Consider the following 12106-nt stretch of genomic DNA (forward strand, 5'->3'; position numbering starts at 1 on the left):
CAGAATAGACGAAGGATTCAAAAAATTGTTTGGAAAAAAATATATATTTTTGATTATGATTTTAGGTCTAATCTTTATCATAAATTATCTGGAATAAATTAGTAGTATCGAAAAAAATTCCGATTCCGAAAAGATTCCGATCGATCACGAGGTCACGAGGTCATCCTATTTAGAAGAACTGTGAAATTTTACAATAAGACTTTTCACTAGTTTCTAAGAAATTATGAGCACAGAATTTGAAAGCATAATTTCGAGAAAAATACGATCAAATATTGAAGTAGCCGTCCCATCAGGAAAAAAAGGCATATGAGATTGACACTTTTATTGCGATTGCCTTGAAACTTTAGGAAAATGTTTTAGACATATTATAACATTTAAAAAAATAAGGAAAACATTTTTTTTTTTTTGAAATTTCAAAACCTTAAGCGCGTTTTTCTCGAAACGTTGTTTTCAGAGCGGTGAGGAATATTTCATTCGATCGTTGGCGAAGGGGGCCGTCGCCCCGGGCGCAACGTCTTGGGGGGCGGCAAAATGGTATTTAAAACTCCAATTCGGGCAAAAATTCCTGCAAATTGTGTCAAAAGTGTACAAGATATAGGGAGAAAATGGGTTTTTTCTATGGCTATTAATAAGATGTCTTGTAAATTTACTATCAATTTCCTCAAAAACCGTATTGTGAGAATTGTGGAACTTCAGAATTAGCGTGGCTTCTAGTTCCTAAATTTTATATACTTAATATCGAAGGTATTTTGTAAAAATTCACTTTTGTTCGAACCACCTCATGAAACTTGTAGGTAGGTAGATAAAGGGGGCGGCAGAACATCCTTGGCCCCATGCGCCCGAAGTTGTAGCTACGCCACTGTCTCTGAAGGTTTAATGCGTTTCCAGAATAGTTCGTAGAGAGTGTTGCTTTTATTAATAAGTTTTATTGTATATTGCTATACGTCTTCTAGTTTTGTTCTTGGAATACGATACAAGACGTTTAAGTTGTCATCTAGAGTTTTTGAAGTTTAATTTAGAGGTTGTGTTTCTTAGTTCCCAAATACAGATTAATGAAAAGAGAAAGTATTTTATGGGTAACTGTTAGCATACTACTCGAAAAAGTTGTGGAAAAGATCTTCAACTTACGGTTATCTCATCAGGTAGGAAACATCAAGCATTCGAAAGAAGTTTTCAAAAACTAAGTCTTTCATAGAGTGCTGAAAATATGATTGCTTTCAGCTCAATTTATATAATTCTCTCTACTGACACAACCCCTTGACATGTAAACATACAGAAATGAAGACGAGTGTGAGAAAAAATGCAACATTTCATGCGCATAAGCGCAACATAAAATTAGCATTTATGGAGAAATCAAATTCAGCATCAAAATGCACTTACACCTCGGAGATTAGCATTCAATAGACAAAAAGAAAAAGAAATAAAGAAAAAAGAAGCAATGCAATCAAAGAAAAACCGTAATCCACGAGCATGCACCGCTGCAATTGCCAACTGAGCTGTTATTGCTGTGCTCCATGCCAAAAGAGCGTGTGGAGCGTGCATAGCGAGAGTAAATCACGGTGCATTGAATGAGCAGGCGTTTTTGAGCTTGGTGGAGCGGTTGGCGGCAGCGATAAGGCGTTGGTATTCGTACGTACCAATTGGCGATATCGCCGGCTCACAGCCATATTTGTAACCGGCAACATGCGCGAACATATAACAGTTGCAGCGGCAGCAACACCAACAAAACAGTGCGCGCTGTTGGTAAGCCACTAAAATTGGTAAGAGCGCTTGGCGTTGCGGCTTGTCGACTGTTGGCTGTTGGCAGTTGTGCGCCTCTAATGACTTTTCTTGTCGCTTTTGTTATTGTTATTAGTGTTGGTTTTTGTCTTATTCGTTAGTTAATATGTTGGTATGTATGTAATACTTGTATGTAATGGTTAGTGGTTTGTGCCGTCACACACCGGTGCACAGCAACATGCATACAAAATGTGGCGTGGTAGTTAGTAGTGATTTAGGGTTTGTGTTGCCCAAAAGCTGGTAGGTAGCGGTTTTCTGCTGCTTATTGCTGCTGCTACTGTTCACTGCTTGCTTGTCTTCGCTGGTTTTATGTTTGTCATTTTACCGGTGGATCTTCGCTTTTGGCTTCGTACTAGTCACCAGCGTTTTTTTTCGTTTTTTTCTTTAGTTTGTGTGATTTTCTTTTTTAATTTTTTCGTTTTGTTAATTGCGGTTATGTTTTCTTTTGTTGTGTATATAAAGATATGAAATTTGTATATATTTTTTACGTTCCACGTGCATACTAGTTTTCACACCCATTCCCCTGTGGTAAACATTTCTTCTAATATTTTTTTGTAATTTTTTTTTATATCGAATTTTATAACTACAGACTTTATTTTTATAGTTTCTCTTGTTTTTGATTAATGTTTTCTTGCACTAAATTTTGTTGTTGTTCATTATAAGGAAGTTGTTAGGATTTTATACAGTGTTCATATATATTTTAATTTAGTATTTTACTTAAAGTTGCCTTGAAGCGAGGTTTGACACTACTTTAGGCTTAAGTGTTCCTAAGCCTCTACTATTTTAGTGCATTGATCGAAGAAAAATAACGTTTCCAAGGCGTTTCGTTCTCAATTTTACAAGCTTCCGGCCTTGTCTTATATTGATTCCTCTACAAGATACTCTTTTGCTTGTGATCTTGAGCTAATATGATGGCTCCTGAGTTGAAAATTTGTATGGCGTTTTAAAGAAAAAACAATTTTTCACTAAAACTTTGTTTTGGTTGTTCATTATAGTGATCATCGAAGACGATATATTCATTGAAACGATCTTTCAACATTTCGTTAATATTTTTGTAATACGATCGGGATTTTGCTTCAAAATAAGCCTCGGCCTCGGCGATTATCTCTAAATCGTCGCTAAATTTCATTCGTATAAGCATTTTCTTAACGCCTGGGAACAGGAAAAAGTCGGCAGCCAGTTGCGGAGCATATGCTATGTTGTTGTAAAGGTTACTTAGTGCCCGTAAGGTGTCGCACTCATCAGCTAAAACAGTTGCTTCGGCTGGCCAATCAAGGAGGAGTTCAGACAGTCTTACAGCCGGCATGCATTACATTATAGTTCTCATTGGTTTGAGGCGTAGTAAATTGATCAATTGTGAGATTCGTCGCTTATCCAAATATTCATAAATTATGTAACACGTTGCCGTAATATTAATAGAGAATCAGCTGTCTCGTTCAACCTCTTTTTAGGGTCATCCAATTCGTCTCGTGCTTGTTGATACTGGTTTTTCGGTAACAGCCTATTTTTTAAATACATCAATCTCGATAAATCTCAATCTTGGTTCCTCCAAGTCGTTTCGTTTTGCTTGATAATACTTTTTCGGCCTATTTTTTTCATACAGCAGATTCATCGCCTTCGATGCTCCAAGTTATGATATTATTGCTAGAATCCTGTTTTGTTACGACTTAACCTTTGACTGTTTCCATTTCATCATCCAGATTAGGTATTGCCCAACTGAAGCTATAGTATTTGACCAACTTTGTGACAATTTTTGGATTCCATGCCAAAAGAACTGCGTTGACTTGGCTGTCATGCATGTATCCAGCCAATTTTTGTTATGCTGTTCTTATTCCGTTGTCGGCGTTCTGCAACGACTGGAATAAGTGGTAGTCAGAAGGAACAATGTCTGGTCTGTAAGGCGGGTGTGGCAAAACTTTCCTACCGCTGTTTTCCAAATAGTTTTTAACCGGTCTTGCAACATGAGGTCGAGCATTGTCATAAAGAAAAATTATTGCCTCGTGTCTTGTCGCAAATTCCGATCGTTTTCCAGCAATCTCTCGTTTCAATTGGTTTAGTTATTGTCGGCAGCGTTCCCTATTATTTTAACCGGCTTTAGTAGCTCATAATACAGCATGCCTTTCTGATCCCACAAGTACAGAACCTTATCGTGGCGTGATGTATATTTGGCTTTGCCGTTGGGTCTTAATGAAATCATTTTTCATTAACGTTTAGAATCTGATTCAAACATGACTTTTTTGTAGCGTTCAAGCACCATTTTTGGCAAACGACATTCACGGTCTCTTGGCTTCCATTCATATGGCTTCCAATTTGGCTGCTTGAGTGACTTCCAAAGATGCTGCGAGCACTTCTCGTGTTTGACAGCAATCTTGACACTGTAATGCTACCACTTTCTCATCTTCAAACTTTTTTGGTCGCGCAAGACGTTCTTAGTCTTCCCAGTCATAATCTACACTTTATTTTTTGGAGGCCATGACTTCAGGACGTGCTTAGTCTTCCAAGTTTGTGGACGTTCTTGGTTATCCAAGCCACAATCAACAATTTAGTTTTTGAAGACCATGCCTTCGGGACGTGCTTAGTCTTCCAAGCCACAATCAACACTTGATTCTTTTTGACGATCCAGGCTTCAGGATGTTCTTGTGTTTTCCAAGCCACAATCAACACATTATTTTTAGGAGGTCGTGGCCTTAACATGCTTCAGCAATTTTTAAAATCGTTAAACTTCAGACAACTCTTTATTACAAGGGTATTCTTTTGTTTCAATTTTCTCAAAGACATTACTTCACTTTCCTGAGAAACTACTCAAGTACTTGTCAAACTGCAGCACAACTTCCTGCAGCTGCGTTGCAAGCCAAGAACCACTTGTTATACAATCGACGCTGCAGCAGAAAATTACATAATGACGACATAAGGGTAGGGCAGACAGCTCAAGCATAAATGTCACAAAAGACATGGCACTAAAACATTTTCTAAAGAAATCTACAGCACTAAGAGAGTCATAACCATAAATTTTAGAATATATGAGGGACTCCGAAGCGCGCAAGTAGAGCAAAGTTGAGACAAAAAAAGGTATGAAGAAGACTGCAGACTAAGGCGGAATGTCAGCGCATGGAAAAGAGAAGAAAGAGAGACCACTGAATTTCGCTAAACGTTCAAGGAAATGCACTTCAGCTGGCTGCCATCTAAAAAAGCAGAAGGTACCAAGCAATGTGCGCAACTACAAATTAAACAAGTGGGAGTGTGCTTAAGTGCATGAGTATGTAGCGCAAATACTTTTGGGCAACTTAAGTGGCGGTGGCAACATAGTCATTATGGAAATTTGATATTTTTGCTAAAGTGCAAGCGGCTGCATATTTACACGCTTTTTATTTGCCGACAGACAACGACAAATGGCCAAAGAGCTGCCAACTGGCGGATACTTGCAAAACGGTACTTTTTTCATTTCCTTCTTTTTTTTGAGTAGCATGGATGGTGGCCAAAAAAGAGAGAAAAACAAAATTTTGTAATTTTTGGCAAAGCTTGCACGCATTGCTACATTTGCATAATATTTTTCGTATGCCCTGAACAGCTTGCATGGAGTTTATAATATCCAGAAGACAATTTCGGAGATCCTTTAAAATGAATACAGTTGAACTTCCATACTTGAAATAAAATAATTTACAATAAAACTGTGAATTAGAGAGACTTCGAGTTATGGCACTAAATTTGTATGAAATTTGACTGTTATTGCCAATTGAAAAGCTCCAGTTATGGCGAATTTCGAGATTTCGTCATCCTGTCGAGTTGAGTTAATTTAAGTCGTCCGTCTGTCTGTATATAGCAAACGAGCCCTTCAGTTTTTGAGATATTGAACTAAAATTTTGTACACATTCTTTCTCCCTAAAAAGCTGACCTGTAGCATATAGCCCTGAAGTCCTTGTATGGTAAACTTTGTTATTTGGGCAACTATCTTCACCAAATTTGGCACAGCTTATTATCTCAGCCATTGCTACAATTTATGAAGAAATTGTTCAGATCGGAGCACTAAGGCATATATCCACTATACAAGCTGAACGTTAAAAATCAAGTTCTTATATGGTAAACTTTTTTATTTGGCAAGGTATCTTCACCAAATTTGGCACAGATTATTATTTAAGGTATTTGTACAAGTTCCGAAGAGAATGTTCTGATCGTGCGACTATAGCATATAGCTGCCATACAAACTGATCGTGGAACATCAAGTTTTTGTATGACAAACTTTTTTATTTGGCGAAGCATCTTCACCAAATTTGGTACGGATTATTGTCTCTGGCGTTGCTATAATTCACAAAGAAATTGTTCAGATCGGATCACTCTAGCATATAGCTGTCATACAAACTGAACGTTCAAAATCAAGTTCTTCTATGAAAAACTTTTTTATTTGTCAATATAACTTCACGAAATTTAACATAAATTATTGTTGAAGGCAGCGCTACAATCTCCCAATATATTATACAGATCGGACTACTATAGCATATAGCTATATACAAGCTGACCCATCAATATCATGATAAAATCTTTTTATACCCTGTGAAGGGTGCTATGGCTACGTTGCAGCCGAAATTAACTTTTTCTTGTATTTTTTCTGTAATTTTTGTCATAACTTCAAAAATTGCTGGCTATTTTGCAGACACGATGTTGCTGCTGTTGCTATTTGCTGTTGTTGTAGTCATTTTGGTGTGCTGCTATTTACGTTTCCTTGGCACAGTTACAAACACAAGATGATTTTGCCGCGCATGTACTTATTATTATTGCAGTTGTTGTTGTAGTTTACAGCACGCTATGCGGCGGCAAAGAGCCAAGAACAAACCGGCAATTGTGCAACAACAAAGCGCTACTACATAATATGAGTGCTTACATGCCGCCGCTTGTTTGTTTATTTAAGCATTTTTGATTTGCCTAAGAAAAGTACTAAAGCACTGAAGTACCTCAAACACACGGCCTTCCACTAAGAGACCTGTTATTCACAAATATACATACGCATGTACATATGTATGTTGCTGGTATGCAGTTTTATTTGAATAATTTTCGGGCATGCGCAGGTAATGGCTCTCTTGCACTTGTCAGCGCGTTCATTCATACTTTGCAAAGCCCACGAGCACAAGTCCAGCCAACCAACCAACCATCGGAATCAGCCATCCATTCGTTTGTATGTCCGTCCATTTGTCTGTCTATGCGTTTCGCTTCGGTCGCTCACCGCTGGTAATTTACAAGTGTTTAGTGTTGCCATTGTCTTTGAAGACCGCCACTCGCTTCCGAAACGCTTTTGTTTAGCTGCCGACGCTGTCGTTTAGTTGCATACGAAATTCTTGGTGATTTTTTCTACCTCTCATTTCCTTTTTTATGTCTGACTGCTTCTCCATAACCACAATGCGGAAGCGCACAATTTCATTGCACTGCAGAATTTCGCTTTATACTCGTATTTATGTACGCGGCCTTTTATCTGTTTTTATTGCCTCAGCACTTTTTATGGGCGCGTTTTTACTATCGAATTTCTTTCGACCACCTTCAAGACAGTCAAGGCGGCGTTGCCTTTATACTCGCTATATACATATGTATGTATGTATGTATGAAAACTACACTCACATTTCCTTGACAGAGTTTGATTAGTAACATGTGTTTTCAAAAAAATTCATCGCACTTGCTTTTTAACAAATACAGCGCCTTTGCCGCACCTGCACGTGTTTATCTTTTTCGTACCCTCAACTTGTTTTATCTGTCCTTTAAACTTGTGAGAAACATACTACTTTGCTCGTTCACGTTTTCTCTCTCACTCACTATCTTTCTCTCAATCGCCCTCTTCCTCATTCACTCTGCTATACTATTCCTCTAACTGTCTTTGCCCCCTAATCCAATATTTAGTAATCAAATGTCCAAAAATGCCGGTCGATCCGTCTTGCGTGCTTTGTAAATCACTCGTCTCACCAGTATCTTAGCTACTTTCTGCACAATTCTACTTTCTGCTTTATTCTACTTTCACTGCACGTTTTTACTGCATTGCTTCTTGTTTATTCCCGGTTTTTTGTTGCTGTTACTTTGTGTCCTTTTTTGTTTCGATCTCGTTGTCTAGCATAATTCCTGTACGTGCATTTCATTGCTATTTGTGGCTTTAATTGCTTGCAATGCATCTTGCTTCCATTGTCTGTCGCATTATCATTAGTCGTTGTCATTTGGGTTTAGGAATTCTGTTTGTCTCTCGTATTCTGTTTTGGTATGTGAGATTTGTGGCATTAATTCACCTCTGCAATTAATCTGCCAAACTGACGAATTGTGGTCGTGACAGTTGACATCTATTTGGCGGCCTTTTTGACTTATTTGCGACACAGAAGGAAGCTTGGTGTGATATCTTACAGTAAACTTAACCTGGGTTATTTTTAGTTTGTGGGAATAACACCTGATTTTACCTGGTATTTAGTGCTTTTTGAATAAATTAAATTGGTTTATGCTTTTGGCATCAGCCAATAGATCAGCGCTTTGGAACCTACAAGAGTATGCTCCGGTTTTGAAACTTTCCGTTAGTCGCCGCATCTTTTCATAGAATTCCCGAGCATTACCCTTTTCGGCTAGCTTCTCAAACTCTCTATACTCTCGTATTCCGGCCTCTTTTTTTTTGTCGGCATATGTGTAATGCTTTCCTCTTCAACTCTCGGTATCTATCCCACACCGCGCATATTGTGGTCGTGAAGCCATTAAGCCTTTGCCTCAGGCGAGTAGCCGATCCACCTCTGCTAAAATGTTCAAGAAACAGTACTTGAAAATCGTCGTGTCGGCCTCAAAGTGATAGCAGAGAATCCCAACATATCTTATGCATCGGCTCAATACATTTTAGTTAATGTTTCGGGTATGAAGCGTGGAAATACTAGACTCGTACCGAAAGATGTTTTGCAAAAACGAAGTCGGGGACTCAAAACGGATGCTTGACAACGTAGCTGAGCACCTTACTTTCATTAAATGCATTGTGTATTGATGAGATGTAGGTTTTGTGAGAATATGACAACAATCAAATGGCACACCAAAAATTAGCCGAAACCGAGAAGCAGTGGCTTATACAAGTGTAATTGTCAGTCCGGGTTAAAATTGATTAAATTTGATTGATTGATGAACTAGTCCCGGTTAGTAAAAATGTAAGTGTTATTTTTAGGTTAGAAATATAGCTTAAAGGTATTCGCAAAATGTTTGAAATTTTTATACACCCATTTTTCAGCGCTACAATGAATAAAGAAGTCCTTCTCCCTATTTCCTGCCATTAAGTTGTATCGTGTCTCTTCATAATACTTCCATCGATTTCTTACTTTATTACATAATGCTTAACATCCTTTATCGCCACTTCCTGTCTGCGCGTGCTTGGCGGTGATTATAACACTCGCACATTTTGTTGATTGTGCTCTTCGGTGATATTTTTCCGATTAACCAATGAGCCGCTAATATGTTATTTGCCGATGAAGAAAAGAGAAATGCAGACACTAAAAAGATGAAGTGGATTTTGCGCTGCTCTACAAATATACGCGTGAGTTTGTAAGTGCAGGAAGTGGCAGCTGCGGTTTTCAGCTACTGTAGATGCTGCTACTTACATACAGTTGTTGGTATGTCTGTACTTTAATTACAATTGGTACGTGCTCGGCTCAGAAACATAACTTTATTGTGTCTATATTAACGGAAGTGGCGTCTTCTGCGCTTAAGATTGCATTATCTTACACATTTGTTGTTGTTGTTGTCGCCGGCATTGCCTTACGGATATATGTGGTTTCGTAGAGCAAACAGAGTTTTACTTAATCAAATTTCCATTTATTTTGTGAAAGTCTTTGTACCTTTTTAGGTTTTTGTTATAGTTTGTTATATTAAATCGCCAAGAATATATGAAAGCTGGAAATATCAAGTGAAAGCGCTTCATATTGAGAATCAATAACAGCGAAAATATTCTGAAAAAAAAAAACAAAAAAAAATTATCTCAAATAAAATATAAAAGCTTGCTATGAAAGTGAAAGCTCAATTAAATTATATATTACTTTCTATATCTTTTTAGTTTTTAAATTTCAAGTTTACCTTATAAATTTTTATTTTATTCTATTAATTTTTTTGAGCTTTTTATTTTTAAGCAATTGTAAATATGACTGAAAATCTTAAGCTTTTTTATGCTGTCGAATTGTATGTATATATTACTGCAAGTAAAAGCTCTTTATACTGAAGTCACAAAAATAATAGAGAAATTAAATATATTTTATTCTCAGCAGAAAAAATATTCTAAAAACATGAAAGCTCACAAAAACCAGTGAAAGCTAAGAAACAGAGAATATCAATATATCATGTTTTTAGAAAAAAATCGAACACAAAAGCAAAAAGGTGAAAGCTCGCAATAAGAAGTGAAAGCTCAAAGAAATTAATTGCTATATTTTGTACTTTTATTTTCCGCAGTTATTACATTGCTTATAATATTGTATTAAATATAATTTATTTATTTATTTTGAAATTTTTATTTTTATTCTAAAATAAATACAATATTTTGATGCTATTGAATTGTAGATATGACTTAATTAACAAGTGAAAGCTCTTCATATTGAAAATCACAATGAAAGTGAATAAATATTTTTTTATCTCAGCTAAAAAACACTATCCCACAGAAAATATGAAAGCTCGTAATAGCATGTGAAAGCTCAAAGGAATGAAAGCTCTTTCTTCTGCTAAAACTTTTATTATCATCATTTCAATGATCTTCTTAATGTGGGTTGTGAAATTAACAAAAAAAAAAAAATTTCATAAATAAAATAATTATATATTAAACGTATTCAATATAAACTTCTACACTGAATTTCTTTTTCAACAATTTAGTTGATTACTTAATCAAATTTGTGTGGGTAGTCTTCAATGCCAAACAGCTGTTGTCTACCACAAGCTTTTGTCTACGGTTTCGTCTACGCCTTTGCTCACTTTGCTAATTTCCAGATGTTTATCTCAAGTTTTGTCGCTGTTTTGCTGTTTCTACTCATATGTCTGACCATATATACATACATATGTATATGTATATGTTTTTGGTTATAACGCCGCATTACTCACCAGCTTTTATTTCGGCTCAATTTAACACAGACAAAAGTTACAAACTGGTTTACCTTGGCGATTGTTCGAAAGCCGCAAAAGTGGTTTTATTTTCTAGGTCTTAACGCGCATAAATAAAACAAAAGTGAGTGAAAATTTGAAATAATATTATTAAGCAAATGAGTTGAAATAAAAATTATAAGCAAGTTCAATAAAATTTACTTTTACAAAAAAAAAAAACCCTTTCTAAAAAAGACCATAGCAAACGTGCCTAAATAGGTGAATTGCCGCACGGTTATTAACTTTTCAACGTCAAACAATGTTTTTGCTGCTATTAAATATTTTAACGGTTATTGCCGTCACCTTTTATTTGGTAAAATTTCCGCTGCAATTTCGATATTTCATAAAGTGAAAACAGCTGTGTCGACATTGGTTTTCCAAACAGCTTACTTCATCGTTGCAAAATTTATGCGAAAAAATTCCTTTTGCCATAAAAAAAGTAAAAAAAAAATCCCGCTTTAGTGGCAACCAATTAGTGTGGCTCTGCAATTTGCGCCAATTTCATTGAGTCTTCTTGCTGTCAGGCTTTGTGTTGCAATTAGTAGGCTATAAATCTTTGTTTCCAATTTTCCGCTGACACTCACAGCTTTTTCATCAAAAGTAAATTCATATATTTTTCTCTTTTGCGCATATCTTTCGCATTTATTTCCTTTTAATTACCCGCCCAGATGCTTACTCCAGTTCACTTGTGTTCTATATGCAACACCATTCCGCATGCCACAAGACATTCCTGCCGCCACTCACGCATTGTGCCGAAACGGTGCCGCGCAGACACCCGCTCACTAGAAATTTTTGAAACGCCGCGAAGGCATAGTTTCGCGAGCAAATTTTGCACCGCTACATGTATTTTTAATTTCCAATTTTATGTGCTCCACAATCGCAGAATTTATGCTTTTTTGATGTCTTTAGTCGCTTCACTCGCGCTGCCATTCGCCGGCAAGTCATTAAGTACCATTGTAGCTGGCGTGTTGCCCGATTGCCGCTCTGCCTTGTTGTCTGCCCATTTGTCTAGTGGCACAGAACTGTTAGTGTTGTTGTTGTTGCAGTGGTGCGCCATGTGCGCTTTCTTCCAAAAATAGCCGCACTCATGCTCGTTTATTTGATGAATTCTTAAGTTGAAATATTTAATTTCACTTTTTCTTCATTACAACTTTTTTGGTGCTCAGCATCTTGAGTGGGAGTTGTGGAGGCTCTTGTGTAGAAGCCAATTTGCAAAGTT

General features: G+C 36.8%; 1 protein-coding gene across 8 annotated transcripts in view; it reads left to right on the forward strand.

Annotated features, from left to right (window-relative positions):
• The window catches only part of LOC126763781 (rab11 family-interacting protein 3), a 170013-nt gene that overhangs the window by 3371 nt on the left and 154536 nt on the right, over window positions 1-12106 (forward strand). The gene's annotated exons all lie outside the window — the stretch shown is intronic.

The sequence above is a fragment of the Bactrocera neohumeralis genome, chromosome 6 (genome assembly GCF_024586455.1).
Source record: "Bactrocera neohumeralis isolate Rockhampton chromosome 6, APGP_CSIRO_Bneo_wtdbg2-racon-allhic-juicebox.fasta_v2, whole genome shotgun sequence".
Taxonomy (NCBI): domain Eukaryota; kingdom Metazoa; phylum Arthropoda; class Insecta; order Diptera; family Tephritidae; genus Bactrocera; species Bactrocera neohumeralis.